Source organism: Theropithecus gelada, chromosome 16, assembly GCF_003255815.1.
Source record: "Theropithecus gelada isolate Dixy chromosome 16, Tgel_1.0, whole genome shotgun sequence".
Classification (NCBI taxonomy): Eukaryota; Metazoa; Chordata; class Mammalia; order Primates; family Cercopithecidae; genus Theropithecus; species Theropithecus gelada.
Genome location: NC_037684.1, coordinates 30,151,900 through 30,169,512, shown reverse-complemented (window position 1 = coordinate 30,169,512; position 17,613 = coordinate 30,151,900). Strand labels below are relative to the sequence as shown.

Sequence of the window (17,613 nt, the reverse complement as noted above, 5' to 3'; positions counted from 1 at the left end):
AACAAGAGTGAAACTCCGCCTCAAAAATAAATAAATAAATAAATAAAAGCCAGGTGTAGTGGTGAGTGCCTGTGGTTCCAGCTACTCCAGAAGCTGAGGTGGGGGGATGACTTGAACCCACGAGTTCAAGACCAGCGTGGGGAACATAGCAAGACACCCCCCCCCAACCCATCTCTATAAAAATAAAAAGATTAGCCAGGTGTAGTGGTGTGTGCCTATGATCCCAGCTACTCTGGAGGCTGAGGTGGGAGGATCACCTGAGCCCAGGAGGTTGAAGCTGCAGTGAGCAGTGATCACACCACTGCACTCCAGCCTGGGTGACAGAGTGAGACCTTGTCTCAAACAAACAAACAAAAAAACCTCAGGACATCTGGCTACCATGGGCCAACATTCCATCTGGCAATAATTGGCAATCAGCTGGGGCTGGGTGGCCACTGTCCTCTTTACATGGGATCTGCTCTGCACTCTGCTTCGCTGTCACACGTTTCTTGATCATCTCCCGACACCCGGCTAGCTTCCCTTGTTTGAAATTTTTGTCTGGTCTCTGTGGGTATTTGAGTTCCCAAAACTTGAGTTCATCAGAACTACCTGAGATCCTATTAAAATGCAGATTCTGCCAGGCGCGGAGGCTCAAAAAAATAAAAAAATAAAAAGCAGATTGCTGGGCCTCACCCAATTTGGAATGTCAGGGGTGGAGCCCAAGGGTTGAGTTTGCAACCCGTGCCTTACCTAACAGTGTGTTCCCAGGTCCCTGTGCCCAACAGGTGCTTTTTGGGCCCAGTAATGTCTGCTTCTACTCCTAGGCGTGGGTCTGTCAACATCTCTGTTTCTGTCTCTCTGCAGGCTGTCTCTCAAGGTGGTCTCTTGCGCTGCTAGCAACTCAAAAATCCCAACAGCACTCCCTATCCTTCCCCTGACCCCAGACCGCTGCCAAGCCTGTTCTCCCCCATTACAACATGGTCTCACTCAGGGCCTGGACTGCTCCAAAACTCACCCAGGTCTCCAGCTCTCCTCTACCACCCACCACCCTGGGCTCACTTTTGGATAGGAAATAAACTCTTTATTTTTGTAGTTGTTGGCTCTGGGTGTTTCTGGGGGTTAGTCTGAGAGCCCCAGGGCTTTGGAGGAGCCAACACAGCAATCATTCCCCACCCTCACCCCCGCTGCACCCCAGAGCCCTGTTGCTATCTTTAGGAAGGGCAGAGGCACCAGCCAATCTACTTGGCACCACATTCACACCACCAGGGGCCCCAGGGATGAGGGAAAAACTTAATTAGTCACTATGGGCCTATTATACCCGCTTCTCTCCCCTGCACACCAGTCACAGCCATATACACACACAGTATGTGGAAAGGATAGAGTCCTGACTTTGGCCCACCTCCAGCCTTGGAAAGGTGGGCCCAGGGGACTACCCATCCCTCCCATATAAGGAACTGTTCAAGAGCTGGGTATGGCAAGGGGGCTGGGGGAAGAGCTTGTCACCAGCCAGAACCTGCTAGGAATCCCTCTCTGCCCCATCCCCTCTGTCCTCCCAACAAGCCCTCTCTTCCCTCTTCCTTTTCACTTCTCATGATCACTGGCGTGGAAGGGGGTCTTGTGTGTTACGGATGTAAGAAAGAGACGCCCTGGTGACTAGATGGAACTAGATGTGGGCACAGTTTTGTGGCAGGTTGTCCAAGGCAGGTAAATTCTCCAGCTGAGGCTCCAAGATATGCCTGGTGTTGGCCAGTGTTAGAGGCACAATGGCCACAGCTGTCCCTGGTGAGCTTTGATTCCACACAGGTTTTCCGTAGTGTCCCTGGAGGGTGAGATGCAAAAGAACAGGAGGTACTGGTCTGTGTTGAGAGGTAAGGGTGGGAGGAATCAGGAGCGGGCCCCATCCATATTGAGACGAGTAGAAGAAACAAATATTCCTGATCCATATGGGGGGGTGCAGAGTGGGGGTAGTTCTAGTCTTTATTTGCGGATGGAGAGGGCCCAGGCAGAGATTGTCCAGCTCTGTATTCCGTGTCAGAGAGAAGAGCTGACCCTGGCTGGGAGCAGGGGAAGGCAGAGGCAGAGATGGTCTTTGTGCCGGCCCCCTGCACCAAGTAGGAGGTGGTGGCAGAAGCTCTCCGTTTGATCTCACCCAGCATCCTGTAGAGAACCCTTCCTACAGCGCTTTCATCGCCTTCCCCATCACAGACGCCCCCAGCAATCGGGCTTCCCAAGCTGACTTGGCCGGAAAGTGCAGACAGGGGCTTCTCCAGATCGGCAAGTTCAAAGGACTGAGGCCTCGCATGCATATTCATTCGCACCATGTTTCTTCTTTCCCAATTCTGCACACACAGTCCTCTGCCTTCTTCCAACGCTCCACCACCCGCCTTCCCTCGGGGCGTCCGGAACCGGCGGTGACCGGGTGGCAGGCTTGGCCTTAAAAAGTTCCCGGCCATAGGCTGGGCGCAGTGACTCAGGCCTGTAATCTCAGCACTTTGAGAGGCCGAAGAGGGCGGATCACCTGAGGTCAAGAGTTCGAGACTAGCCTGGCCAACATGGTGAAACCCCGTCTCTACTAAAAATACAAAAATTAGCCGGGCGTGGTGGTGTGTGCCTGTAATCCCAGCTACTCGGGAGGCTGAGGCAGGAGAATCGCTTGAACCCGGGAGTCGGAGGTTGCAGTGAGCCGAGATCGCGCCACTGCAATCCAGCCTGGGCGACAGAGTGAGACTCCGTCTCAAAAAAAATAAAAAGTTCCCGGCCGGGCTCGGCCTTGTAGTCAGCCAGCTCCAGCCTAAGCCCAAGTCCCAGGCAGCCACGGACTCCTCCCATCGCCACGAACTACAAGTCCCGCGATCCCTCGCGCGCGCCCTCCCGCCACTCCCGCGTTCCTACCGGCGCCGCTGGGTAGGTCGGCCAAGAGTGCCTCCCATTGGCTTCTCCGCCCTGTCAATCACCTGGGAGTATTGAGGGGCGGGGCGGAGGTGGAGATCCGGATCCGGAGCGGCTGAAAGGCGGAAGTGGAGGCCGGAGCCTGGGACACCGCCGGGGGGGAGAGAAGCAGAGCCCGTCCGAGCCCCGGCCCCAAGTAACGCCGCCGCCCCGGAGCCGCCGTGAGTATGCCTGTCCCAGGACCTGGTGTCTCGCCTGCGTTGAAGCATCTCCAGGGCAGCCCTTCCTCCCGCCCAGCCCCAGTTTAGGGGGATACTGACCCCTCCCCCGACCCGTAGCCCCCCCTTGAGGGGTTCCCCAGGCGTCGGGCCGCAGGAGATGGGGAGCTTCTTTCCTTAGCTTACCTACCTTTCGTGAGCCTTAAGGAAACCGCTATGACTGTCCTCTGGCCTGTCCATTCCAGTTGTGGGAGAGAGGTGCCTAAGTTCCGCTCCCCCTGCTCCCAGAATCGGAGGATCTTTGCCAGGTGTGAAGGAACCTGTCCCTCTTCTCTTTTAGAAGTGACGGAGAGTGCTGTCTGTCGCCGTTTTCCTTCCTGCTGTCCCACAAAACCAGTTGTCCCCTCCAGCCCTAGAGGAATATCTCGATTTCCTTTGGGGGAGGGGGTCGTCTGGGTGAGACCGTTCCACACGCACAGAAGTGTGTTGGCGCTCCCGCAACTCCTTACTTCCTCTCTTTCCTCAAGCCAGAGAACCAACCAGGACCTCAGCAGAGTTTAAAGTTTGGGTCACTTACTGGCAATGAGCTGTTTTCTTGCTTTGCCCCTTCTGTCTCCCAGCCCCTGTTCTCTAGTTATGTTGTTCTCTGAGTGTCTCTCTCTTCCTGACTCTGAAGAATTTAGCTGAGGTTTGCTCAATTCTAGCTATAGATCACAGATCAGGGTGGATGTGCCCATTCATTATCTTCTTTCCCCTCCCCCTTGCTCCAGGCTCAGCTGTGTCCTCCCAGAGCACGTGAGTGGTTTCCAAGCCGCCTCAAAGGGACTGCTTCTTTTGGGACTGCTGTCCGGGTGTCTATAGGGAGGAGAATAAGACCCAAAATGAGGAGTCTGGAATTGAAGGGCTATCTCTTTCCCACTCCCAAACACACACACACCCCCCACGCTGAGCAACAGGTCCATGGCACGCCAGGGTCTGTCTCCAGTCCCGTCTGGGCTTGGACTTATTACTGAGGACTAAGTCAAGTTCACAATGGCAGTTCAGGATTTTTAACTGTAGCCCAAGGAATTCCCATACATGCCAGAAAGTGCAGGTTCCCTCAAGCATGTTGACTATGATCCTTGTCTGTTGCTTGGGGCTTTGGTGTGTGAAATAGCTGCTGTCTCAGACCAAGCTTTGTTATGTGGCCAAAGTACAGGCCGGAGACTGTGCCTTAATGAGGAGTAGCCTGGCTCTGAGGCCATGACCGATCCTTGCTATCTACAGTGAAGGAAGGGACAGAAAGCCATGCAGTTTGTGGGAACTTCTGTAGCACTTCAGTGTTCTGGGCTACCTTTACCACCCAAGTGTTCTGGGCTACCTTTACCACCCTTGCGTGCCACTTAAAAGTGCTGTCTTTTGACCTTGAGGTGTGTTTGAGTGCTTCTGGACAGCGGCTAGTGTCTGATTCCTACATTCTTTTGAGTAGACCTAGGATGTACTTATTTCACTTTTTTGTTTGTTTATTTTCGAGATGGAGTCTTGCTCTATCCTCCAGGCTAGAGGAGTGCAGTGGCGTGATCCCGGCTCACTGCAACCTCTGCCTCCTTGGTTCAAGTGATTCTCCTGCCTCAGCCTCCCAAGTGTCTGGGATTAACAGGCATCCACCACCACGCCCTACTAATTTTTGTATTTTTAGTAGAGAAGGCGTGTCACCATGTTGGCCAGGCTGGTCTCGAACTCCTGACTTCAGGTGATCCACCCGCCTCAGCCCCCCAAAGTGCTGGGATTACAGGTGTGAGTCACTGTGTGCGGCCTACTTATTTCACTTTTTATTGGACAACAGAAGAAGCCTTCGTTATTAGGGTCAACAGCTGGATCACAAGCTCTGTATCTGGGTGGGTTCCTTTGGGGCTCATTGGAGACTTCTTCAGCCAATCTAGTTTCTCTGATCTGGTCAGCCTGGGCATCTGAGCGGCAGGGCCAGAGAGGCCTGACTGCTCACTGGCCATTGGTCTCTGACCAGACTTACGTCTTCAGGAGTAGAACGTAGTTTGTCACTCTTCTTGAGTGCTGGGATGAGGCCGACCAGGCTTCTGAGGAGATCTTCTTTCCTTTATCTGGACATGGTCTCCCAGCTCTGACTCTGAAACGAATTTTTTTTTTTTTTTTAGACAGAGCTTTGTTTGTTGCCCAGGCTGGAGTGCAGTGGCGCAGTCTTGGCTCACTGCAGCCTCCGCCTCCTGAGATCAAGGGATTCTCCTGCCTCAGCCTCCTAAGTAGCTGGGATTATAGGCATGTGCCACCATGCCCAGCTAATTTTTGTATTTTTAGTAGCAGCAGGGTTTCACCATGTTGGCCAGGCTGGTCTGGAACTCCTGACCTCAGGTGATCCACCCACCTCAGCCTCCCAAAGTGCTAGGATTACAGGTGTGAGCCACCACACCTGACCTGAAATGACTTTTGAAGGGGAAGCTCTGCCATTTAGAGAGACGAGGAAGGCCTCAGTGCTTTGGGTCGTTATGCAGCCACTTCTGGCATCCAGAAATTATAGAGTCCAAGGAGAGGTCTCACTCTGCCTAGCAGAAAGAGCGATGGCTCCATGTGCGCCAGAAACCCTTCCTTTCTGATGCTGTTCCTCTCCTGCCCTCTTGCCTCTCACAATTAGTGGACTGTTAAACTGTAGAGGGGCCGTAACACTAAGTTTTTAAAAATCATTTTAAAGTTGCAAAGTTATTTTCATACATATTCCTCATAGGTGCCCTGGGAAATACTGGGATTTGTTTCCCCACTTTGTTTTTAATTTTTATTATTACTTTTTTTTTTTTTTTTGAGTAAGATAAGGCAAATATGTGTCCCTGCTTTAGAGGGGATGCAGAAGGAACTTAAATAGTTTGCCTGAGATCATACATTTAGAAAGTGGTAGAGCTAGGGCTTGGATTTGGGGTCAGATGTGGCCTGATCTTCTAACAGTGGGCCCTTCTTCCGCCTGGTTTGTTTGTTAAATGAATGAACATGCAGGGTGAGCGCGCCGTGGCACAAGGGCAGACTCTTAACCCTTTAGCCCTCCTCATCACTGGCGCTCCTCTGTTTTCGTTTTCTTCCCCAACCTCTACCTAACCTCCTGTCTTCTCTCTTGACCCCCTTCTCCTCTGCCTGTGAGGACCAAGACAGTTAGAAGTCCCAAGTCAGTACTCTTCAGGGGCTGAGAGTTTGCTGACATCTACGTGTCATTAATTTTTTGGGGAACCTGAAAGTCTTAATGGCTAGAAAATGAAAGTCAAAGCGAGTGAACTCAGGGGTCCCACTGGGCAGGGTTAAGGGGGAAGCAGCAGAGCGGGCCTCTGGTTAGTCCTCTGTTTCCCCTGTGCTGCTGCCTGCTGCTTACAAGTGGGAAGAATGCGGCTTGCCACCAGGAACTCCTGTCACTAGAATTTACACGGAAACAGAGCAAGATCACACATTTAAATTCAGCCCCACCAAGCAAGTACTTCTCAGACCTTCTACTTTTTTTTTTTTTTTTTTGAGGTGGAGTCTCGCTCTGTCGCCAGGCTGGAGTGCAGTGGCGCAATCTTGGCTCGCTGCAAGCTCCGCCTCCCAGGTTCATGCCGTTCTCCTGCCTCAGCCTCCCCAGTAGCTGGGACTACAGGTGCCCGCCACCATTCTTGGCTAATTTTTTTGTATTTTTAGTAGAGATGGAGTTTCACCGTGTTAGCCAGGATGGTCTCAATCTCCTGACCTTGTGATCTGCCCGCCTTGGCCTCCCAAAGTGCTGGGATTACAGGTGTGAGCCACTGCACCCAGCCAGACCTTCTGCTTCTAGCCCTTGCCCAGTAAACAGGCCGTGTGGTCGGGTGGAAGGCACTAGAACTTCAGAGGCAATTGGACCTGAGTTCTAATCCTGATTTCCCCACTTACCAGTTGTGTGACCTTGGGCTTGTTACTTGACCTCACTGAGCCTATGTTTCTTCTGGTAAAATGGCGATGCTAAATACCTTGCAGAATTGGAAACAAAGAAAGGAGCTAGTCGAGTGCTGGCACAGACTAGATCCCCACAAAACAGCAGTTGCCTCTGATTGGTAGGTAAGGATTTGAAGGTTCTTTTTTTTTTTTTTTTTTTTTTTTTGAGACAGTCTCATTCTGTCGCCCAGGCTCACTGCAACCTCTGCCTCCTAGGTTCGAGTGATTCTCCTGCCTCAGACTCCTGAGTAGCTGGGATTACAGGCACCTGCCATCATGCCTGGCTGATTTTTTTTTGTATTTTTGTAGAGACGGGGTTTGACCACGTCGACTAGGCTGGTCTCAAACTCCTGACCTCAGGTGAGGTGATCTGCCTGCCTCATTGGCCTCCCAAAGTGCAGGGATTAGAAGCATGAGCCACCGTGCCTGGCCAATTTTTTTTTTTTTTTTTGAGACGGAGTTTCACTCTTGTCTCCCAGGCTGGAGTGCAATGGTGCAATCTTGGCTCACTGCAACCTCTACCTCCTGGGCTCCAGCGATTCTCCTGCCTCAGCCTCCTGAGTAGCTGGGATTACAGGCGTGTGCCACCATGCCAGGCTAATTTTGGTATTTTTAGTAGAGACAGGGTTTCTCCATGTTGGCCAGGCTGGTCTTGAATTCCTGACCTCAGGTAATTGTGCCTAGCCCTCAACACTGATTCTGATTCAACATGTGTACCAAATGTATGCTGAGGCAGGACACAGCAATTCATGCCTGTAATCCCAGCAGTTCGGGAGGATCACTTGATCCCAGGAGTTCAAGACCAGCCTGGGGGCCAGGGGTGGTGGATCACGCCTGTAATCCTAGCACTTTGGAAGACTGAGGCAGGCAAATCACCTGAAGTCAGGAGTTCGAGACCAACCTGGCCAACATGGTGAAACCCCATTTCTACTAAAAATACCAAAATTAGTCAGGCGTGGTGGCACATGCCTGTAATCCCAGCTACTCAGGAGGCTGAGGCAGGAACCTGGGAGGCACTTGAACATGGGAAGCGGATGTTGCAGTGAGCTGAGGCTGCACCACTGCACTCCAGCCTAGGCAACAGACCAAGACTCTACCTCAAAAAAAAAAAAGAGGCCGGGCGCGGTGGCTCAAGCCTGTAATCCCAGCACTTTGGGAGGCCAAGACGGGCGGATCACGAGGTCAGAAGATCGAGACCATCCTGGCTGACACGGTGAAACCCCGTCTCTACTAAAAAATACAAAAAACTAGCCGGGCGAGGTGGCGGGCGCCTGTAGTCCCAGCTACTCGGGAGGCTGAGGCAGGAGAATGGCGTAAACCCAGGAGGTGGAGCTTGCAGTGAGCTGAGATCAGGCCACTGCACTCCAGCCTGGGCGACAGAGCGAGACTCCGTCTCAAAAAAAAAAAAAAAACGAAAGAAAGAAAGAAAAAAGACCAGCCTGGGCAGCATAATGAGACCCCATCTCTAAAACGAAAACAAAATGTTTGCTGGGATGCCTTGTACGTTGCTTGATGGTTTCACAAATTGTCTCATTTCGTAGACATTGAACAGAATTGATGTGAGTTGTATTCCCATTTTATAGAAGAGAATGCTGTGCCACTTCAGTCTTACTCAGTTGTAAGTGTTTTAATATTAAAACAGTCCTGGAACTATTATAGATTGGAATGCAAAGTTTGCATGAATTGAAGCTAACACAGGAAACTTTCTTTCATTTATTTATTTATTTATTTATTTTTGAGACAGGACCTCTCTCACCCAGGCTGGAATGCAGTGGTATGATCACGGCTTACTTCAGCCTTGACCTCCTGGTGCCAAGTGATCCTCCCACCTCAGCCTCCTGAGTAGCTGGGACTATAGGCATGTACCACCATGCCCGGCTAGTTTTTGTATTTTTAGGAGAGACAGGGTTTTGCCATGTTGCCCAGGCTGGTCTCAGAATTCCTGGGCTCAAGTGATCCTCCTACTTTGGCCTCCCAAAGTGCTGGGATTATACATCAGCCACTGCGCCCAGCCAAAGATAGCATTTTGGTTGTAGCCAGCTGCTTTGGGTTCGACTCCCAGATTCCTGGGAGTTTCCTCTCCCCTGACTTGAGGGAAGGGTACATATGCTGGGGCTGTTTGAGAAGCACTGCTTTAGGTAGAATTTATAAACTGGGATGTGCCAAAATCCAGGTAATCGTGCTTTCAGCAATCTTGGCAGAGGAGAATTGGAATGTTTTTGGAGTCCTCTGCATTAATAGCTTGGTATTGTAAGAGATTAGTTTTCCAAGTAAATAGCCCCATCCTCTATGTATAAGAACAGTAATACAAATAAAAGCTAAACTTTTATTTTTGCCATGTGCCAGGCACTCTTCTGAGCCCTAAGTATGTATTGACTCCTCTAATCCTCCGACAACCCCAGGAGGTAGGTTCCGTGTTTAATCCCCATGTTAGAGCTGGGGGCTATGTAGTAATGGCAGAGAAAGGGTGTGCTCTTATCACTATTCAATACAGCCTCTCCTTGACCCATCTCCGGGCTAAATGCCTACTGTTCACTTTGCCTAGAAGGCTCTCCTCCACCTCATGTGCCTGGAAACTGCGTCTCCCTACTTTTCTCTGGAAGCTCAGTTTGAATGCCACTTCCTCTGTGAAGCCTTGTCTTGCCCCAAATGGACTGAGGGCTTGTCTCCTACATGAGCTGTCTTCTCAACTGCTATCTCATTGTTCCTTATCTGCCTCATTCTCTGGTGGGTGAGCCCTTTAGGGGCACAGATCGGGTCCTGTTTGAGTATTTAGGACCTGGCATGGCATTCAGCATAGTAGGCCCCCTACTGAATTTGTTAAAGGAGAGGGCAGACATTCAAACCTGTCCTTAAAGCAAACACCAAACACCTGCCTACCTCTTTTTTCTTTTTTTTTTTTGAGATGGAGTCTTGCCCTCTCGCCCAGGCTGGAGTGGTGCAGTGGTACAAATCTTGCTCACTATAACCTCCGCCTCCCAGATTCAAGTGATTCTCCTGCTTCAGCCTCCCTAGTAGCTGGGATTACAGGTGTGCACCACCATGCCTGTCTAGTTTTGTATTTTTAGTAGAGACGGGTTTCACCATGTTGGTCAGGCTGATCTCAAACTCCTGACCTCATGGTCTGCCCGCTTTGGCCTCCCACAGTGCTGGGATTATAGACATGAGCCACTGTGCCCAGCCTCGCCCACTTCTTTTTTTTTTTTTTTTGAGACAGAGTTTTGCTCTTGTTGCCCAGGCTGGAGTGCAATGGCACAATCTCAGCTCACTGCAACCTCCGCCTCCCAAGTTAAAGAAATTCTCCTGCCTCAGCCTCCCGAGTAGCTGGGATTATAGGCACGTGACACCACAGCCGGCTAATTTTTTGTATTTTTAGTAGAGATGGGGTTGCTCCATGTTGGTCAGGCTGATCTCAAACTCCTGACCTCAGGTGATCCACCCGCTTCGGCCTCCCAAAGTGCTGGGATTACAGACGTGAGCCACCGTGCCCGTCCCTCACTGACTTCTTTTTTTTTTTTTTTTTTTTTTTTTGTTTTTTTTTCTTGAGACGGAGTCTCGCTCTGTCGCCCAGGCTGGAGTGCAGTGGCCGGATCTCAGCTCACTGCAAGCTCCGCCTCCCGGGTTCACGCCATTCTCCTGCCTCAGCCTCCCGAGTAGCTGGGACTACAGGCGCCCGCCACATCGCCCGGCTAGTTTTTTGTATTTTTTAGTAGAGACGGGGTTTCACCGTGTTAGTCAGGATGGTCTCGATCTCCTGACCTCGTGATCCGCCCGTCTCGGCCTCCCAAAGTGCTGGGATTACAGGCTTGAGCCACCGCGCCCGGCCCTGACTTCTTTTAACACACACTTCCCTTCCTTTCTTCACACACTTTGGATGTCATGAACCTAGGATTCAACCTTAACATCCATCTGATCCCACAGCTTGAGCCATATCTTTGGTCCATCTCCCAGAACGTTGCTCATAGACAAATGGGAGAGCAAACAGGTCAGTAGAATCAATGTTACAGTAGAGACGATGGGAAGCAGGTCACAAACTCAATTTCCAGAAGTTAAGACTCTCCAAATCTCCATTTCTGGTGAAGGGTTTAATGGGACAATGAGGGCGCGGCCTGACGAGCCACAGTCCTGCTGACTGGCTTCTGCTGTGTGTGTATCTGATGGCAGGACAAAACGACTGTGCTTCTACAGTTGTGTGTGGTGAGGCAGCCCCGACCTCAGACCAGTACTTAGCAAGGACCAGTGGAAGCGAATTTCACTCTGCCTGTAGATGCTATTCTGCATGTCTGCACAAGGCTCGTTCCTGAATGAAGGTGGCTTAAGAAAGTGGTGGCAGCAGCTGTTCAGACCAGTGCTATGAGCAGCCCTCACATGTGTATTCCACAGATGGGGTCTTTAACATTCCCTGGTTCTGTGCCTGCAGTACTTGGATATCCTCTGCTCGCCTTGAGGCTGGTCTTTTTTTTTTTTTTTTTTTTTTTTGCTTTTGAGATGGAGTCTCGCTCTGTTGCCAGGCTGGAGTGTGGTGACGCCATCTTGGCTCACTGCAACCTCCGCCTCCTGGGTTCAAGTGATTCTCCTGCCTCAGTCTCCCGAGTAGCTAGGACTACAGGTATGCGCCACCATACCCAGCTAATGTTTATATTTTTAGTAGAGACAGGGTTTCACCATGTTGGCCAGGATGGTCTTGATCTCTTGACCTTGTGATCCGCCTGCCTTGGCCTCCCAAAGTGCTGGGATTACAGGCGTGAGCCACTGTGCCCGGCCGATTTTTTATTTTTTTGTAGAGATGGGGTCTCCCTATGTTGCCGAGGCTTAATAAACTTAGTCTTTCAGAATAGTTTTAGAAAAGTTATGAAGATAGTACAGGGAGTTTTCTCAATCCCCCACACCTAGTTTTCCCTGTTATTAACATCTTATGGGCTGGGCGCGGTGGCTCAAGCCTGTAATCCCAGCACTTTGGGAGGCCGAGGCGGGCGGATCACGAGGTCAGGAGATCGAGACCATCCTGGCTAACACGGTGAAACCCCGTCTCTACTAAAAAATACAAAAAACTAGCCGGGCGCGGTGGCGGGCGCCTGTAGTCCCAGCTACTCGGGAGGCTGAGGCAGGAGAATGGCGTGAACCCGGGAGGCGGAGCTTGCAGTGAGCTGAGATCCAGCCACTGCACTCCAGCCTGGGCGACAGAGCCAGACTCCGTCTCAAAAAAAAAAAAAAAAAAAAAAAAAAAAATCTTATGTTAGTACATAGTTTACATTAAAGTCCATCCTTTATTCAGATTTCCTTAGATTTTTACCTGATGTCCTTTTCTGTTCCAGGATCCCATGTTGCCTGTATTCATTGTCTCCTTAGGCTTCTCTTGGCTGTGCCGGTTTCTCAGACTTTTCTTGTTTTTGATGACCTTGACAGTTTTGAGGAGTGCTGGGCAAGCATCTAAAGAGATCTCCGCCAGGCACGGTGACTCACGCCTATAATCTCAGCACTGTGGGAGGCTGAGGTGGGTGGGTCATTTGAAGTCAGGAGTTCGAGACCAGCCTGGCCAACATGGTGAAGCCTCATCTCTATTAAAAATACAAAAATTAGCCAGGCGTGGTGGCGCGCACCTGTAGTCTCAGCTACTCAGGAGGCTGAGGCACAAGAATCACTTGAACCGGGAGGTGGAGGTTACAGTGAGCCAAGATCGTGCCACTGTACTCCAGCTTGGGCTGGAGGCAGAACGAGACTCTGTCTCAAGAAAAATAATAAAAAATAGAAGAGAATCTCTTCTCATCTGGGATTTGTCTAGTATTTTTCTCTTTTTGACAGAGTCTTGCTCCATCACCCAGGCTGGAGTACAATGGTGCAATCTTGGCTCAAGCCATTCTCCCACCTCAGCCTCCCAAGTAGCTGGGACTACAGAAATGCACCACCACGCCTGGCTAATTTTTGTAGAGACAGGGTTTCACCATGATGTCCAGGCTGGTCTCAGACTCCTGAGCTCAAGCAATCTCACCTCGGCTTCCCAAAGTGGTGGGATTACATGCCTGAGCTACCGCGCCGGGCTGTGTCCAGTGTTTTTCTCATAATTAGACTGTGCTGAGTTTTGGGAAGGAGGACCAGTGAGGTAAAGTGCCATTTTCATCACGTCGTGCCAAGGGTACCTACAATCCACAAGCCTTTCCATGACCAATGTCAACCATGGTCACTTGACTGAGGTGATGTGCATGAGGCTTCTCTGTAAAGTTCTCCCCGTCCCCTTTCCATGCTGCACCCTTTGGAAGAAAGTCACTGTGTGTAGCCCACACCTAAGGAACAGGGACTTGGGTTCATGTTCCCCTTGTTGAGGGTGGAGTAGCTACATGAGTTACTAAATTCATTTTTCTTTTTTCTTTTTTTTTTTTTTTGAGATGGAGTCTCACTCTATCACTCAGGCTGGAGTGCAGTGGTGCGATCTCGGCTCACTGCAAGTTCCACCTCCTGGGTTCACACCGTTCTCCTGCCTCAGCCTCCCAAGTAGCTGGGTCTACAGTTGCACACCACCACACCTGGCTAATTTTTTTGTATTTTTGTAGTAGAGACAGGGTTTCACCATGTTAGTTAGCCAGGATGGTCTTGAGCTCCTGACCTCATGATCCACCCGTCTCGGCCTCCCAAAGTGCTGGGATGACAGGCGTGAGCCACCACGCCCAGCTGAATTATTAAATTCTTCTATACAAGAGACTTGTCTATTTTCCCGCATTTATTTCTATTTATTTATTTATTATTTGGAGATGGAGTTTTGCTCTTGTCGCCCAGGCTGGAGTGCAATGGCGCAATCTTGGCTAACTGCAACTTCCACCTCCTGGGTTCAAGCGATTCTCCTGCCTCCGCCTCCCGAGTAGCTGGAATTATAGGCACATGCCACCACGCCCGGCTAATTTTTGAATTATTAGTAGAGATGAGGTTTCACCATGTTGGCCAGGGTGGTCTTGACCTCCAGGCCTCAGGTGATCCACCTGCCTTGGCCTCCCAAAGTGCTGGGATTACAGGCGTGAGCCACCGTGCCCAGCCTATTCTCCCCCATTTATTTGTTCAATTATTTAATATTCGTATGGACTCCAGGATATTTATTTTACACTTCGGTTTCTTTTTGTTTTTTTCTTTTTTTTTTTTGAGACGGAGTCTTACTATTGGCAGGCTGGAGTGCAGTGGCACAATCTCGGCTCACTGCAACCTCTGCCTCCTGGATTCAAGCAATTCTGCCTCAGCCTCCTGAGTAGCTGGGACTACAGGTGCGTGCCACCATGCCTGACTAAATTTTGTATTTTCAGTAGAGACGGGGTTTCATCATGTTGGCCAGGATGGTCTCGATCTCTTGACCTCGTGATCCACCTGCCTTGACCTTCCAAAGTGCTGGGATTACAGGGGTGAGCCACTGCGCCCGGCCTACACTTTGGTTTATAATCCAGTGATAAGGCCAGGCGCAGTGGCTCATGCTTGTATTCCCAGCGCTTGGGGAGGCCAAGATGGGCTGATCACCTGAGACCTAGAATTTGAGACCAGCCTAGTCAACATGGTGATACCCAATCTCTACTAAAAATACAAAAATTAGCCAGGTATGATGGTGCATGCTTGTAATCCTAGCTACTCAGGAGGCTGAGGCAAGAGAATCGTTTGAATCAGGGAGGTGAAGGTTGCAGTGAGTGGAGATCTACCACTGCACCCCAGTCTGGGTAACAGAGTGAGACTTTGTCTCAAAAATAAATAAATAAATAAATAATCCAATGTTAGTTTTAGTGCCCAAAATGTTTCAGCTTTGCCCATTGGTTGCTCTTTTAGCCACCTTTGACCTACCCAGTCATTGTGAGGATTTTTGTTTTTGTTTTTTGATTACTTCTTTACTTTTTGGCACTGCCAGATTTTGGGAGACAGACTCACTGTGTCCCCCAGACTGGAGTGCAGTGGCACAATCTCGGCTCACTGTAGCCTGTGCCTCCCAGATTCATGCAATTCTTGTGCCTCAACCTCCTGAGTAGCTAGGATTACAGGTGCACACTACCACACCTGGCTACTTTTTGTATTTTTAGTAGAGACGAGGTTTCACCACGTTGGCCAGGCTGGTCTCGAACTCCTGACCTCAAGTGATCCACTTGCCTCGGCCATTACAGGCATGAGCCACTGCGCCGGGCCCCAGGCTTACTTTGTGTATTTCGTGCCAGAGTCGTAGATTGAGCTGGCTCTCCAAGACCACTGCCTTTTTAGCAAATGTTTTCTCTCAGGTATATTGACATCGAGTGATGTGGATGCCTTGAGCTATTTCTTCTCTTTTTTTTTTTTTTTTTTTTTTTTTTTTTGAGACGGAGTCCCGCTGTGTCTCCCAGGCTGGAGTGCAGTGGCGTGATCTCAGCTCACTGCAAGCTCCGCCTCCCGGGTTCCCGCCATTCTCCTGCCTCAGCCTCCCAAGTAGCTGAGACTACAGGCGCCCGCCACCACGCCCGGCTAGTTTTTTGTATTTTTTTAGTAGAGACGGGGTTTCACCATGTTAGCCAGGATAGTCTCGATCTCCTGACCTCGTGATCCACCCGCCTCGGCCTCCCAAAGTGCTGGGATTACAGGCTTGAGCCACCGCGCCCGGCCTTATTTCTTCTCTTGATGGTTAGTCATAGTTACTGAAGACTCTGGAGTTGGGAAACGTAGAAGTGGACCTGGGAAATCTACCCTGTGAGAATCAACTGTAATCCTGGGAGTTAATCCCCATAGCTGGCTGTTGTCCTTCTACTCACCCATTCATACTTCTCTTACCCCTGCCTGATGCTATGACTGATCCAAAAAATGGTCAGATTTGGTCTTTCCTTTGGAATTTACTATGGAGTTGGGAAGATGAGGTATGTGTATATAATCATTCTCTATTTCAAATGCTAAGTTCTCCAGCCAAACTCTCCTGGACTCTGGGTCTCGTAAGAGATTCCACATGGTCCAGGCCAGTCAGTATCTTTCGCTGCCCTCCCAAAATGGACTGCCCCCTTGGGAGGGTTTGTGGCTGTTGGCTGGCTCAGGGTAGGCTGTCACTTTGTGCCGTGATCCTGAATCATTGAATAGCTGAAATCCTTCCGTTGTACTGTCATCTCTCTGAAAATGTGTAACTTGAGCCCTGCTGGAAACACTAACTTGGAATCTTAACAGGAGTTGGTTTACAAGCCTCTTGCCTTCTGTTCATAACTCCATGTGTGTCCCCTTCAGGTGGCTGTTAGAGGCATCCCAGGCATGGAGGAGGGCGTGGGTGGCCTCCCTAACCCTGGCTGCTCTCCTAGACATCAAATTGCTCTCTGAGCTGCTCAGACAGCATGGTGATTAATGACGCCAGTTTCCAAACCTCTAGTGTTTGCAGCCTGGTTTTTAAAAGGAACTCTGCTTTCTTTGTCAGCTGCTCTATTCCTGTCCCCTCCCCCTCTCCACAACTGAACTGCTTCTTCCCTTTCCTGAAAGAGGCTTTGAGATGGAAGGAAGAGCATTTGGGCTTTAAGATGCTTTGTGCGCTGGGCCCGGTGGCTCATGCCTGTAATCCCAGTACTTTGGGAGGCCAAGGCGGGGGGATTGCTTGAGCGCAGGAGTTTGAGATCAGCCTGGGCAACATGATGAAACCCCATCTCTACCAAAAGAAACCCAAGATGCTTTGTGTTATAGGACTTTTTTTATTTTTATTTTTTTAAAGAGGTTATGGTTTGCCTGGTTGGGGCCTTCACCCCTTGCAGATTTATTGGATAGTGATGGTTTCTCCCCTCCATTTTTGTGGTTTTGGGAGCGAGTCTCCAGAGGATGCAAGATTGGGGTTGTTGACAGGACACTGAGTATCTTCTAGGAAACTGGGGAAAGATGTCCTCTTCAGCATTCTCTGCAAATGAGAGGTGCTGAAGAATGGAGTCCCGGGAAACTGGAGGTAAGAGGAAAGAGTGAATGTTGTCTGAAAGATGAAGTGAGGAGTGCGCCTCCTTCACAGGGAAGTGAAGGAGCAGGGGCTTCCCTGCTGCAGAACATGTACTGAATGCTTCCCCAGGCCAGGCCCTTTGCTAAGAGTCTCACATGCATCATCTTCCTGGCAGCCCTGGAGACAGGTGGTACTGGTCTCTCCATTTTACATGTGAGGAAATGGGTTCAGTGACAACACCAGGCCACCCTAAGTGGTGCCTCCAGAACTTGAACTGAAGTTTGTCTGACTCCAGCACTTGTGCTCTTAAGCCCTGTACAGTAGGGATGGAGGAAGTCCTCCCTGGGGAAGTGAGGCAGCTCCTCAGCTGCTCTGTGGCTCTATTAGGGGACCTGAGCCGTCTGGCAGATGAATGCGGATTTAAGCCCTCAACTTCCCTAGTTCACTTGCCAAGTGTAAGCAGGCTGTACCTCTCACATGCGCAGTTCACCGTATCTGTGCTCACCTACTATGTGTCAGGCTTGCTGTTATGTGCTGTTAACACAAAGGAAACCCAGTGTCCAGCCTTTGAGAATTTTGTAATATGGTCATTTTCTTTTTTTTTTTCTTTTTTTTTTTTTTTTTTTTTTGTGTTGTTTTTTTTTTTTTTTCCGTGCTGTGGGGTGGGGCGTAGCTAGCCACCTCCTAGCACCCCCCCCCCCCCGGGTT

At 50.3% G+C, this 17,613-nt stretch overlaps 1 protein-coding gene across 3 annotated transcripts in view; it reads left to right on the top strand.

The window, feature by feature from the left end:
• Positions 1 to 2,937: 2,937 nt before the first annotated feature.
• The window catches only part of RAB5C (RAB5C, member RAS oncogene family), a 32,608-nt gene continuing 17,932 nt past the window's right edge, over positions 2,938 to 17,613 (top strand). For 2 of the 3 annotated variants that reach the window (XM_025363916.1, XM_025363915.1), the window contains exon 1: positions 2,938 to 3,089. The gene's annotated coding sequence lies outside the window, so the exon portion shown is untranslated. Of the gene's footprint in view, positions 3,090 to 5,985; positions 5,993 to 17,613 lie in introns of all 3 variants that reach the window. The other variant, XM_025363917.1, reaches the window with a different exon arrangement.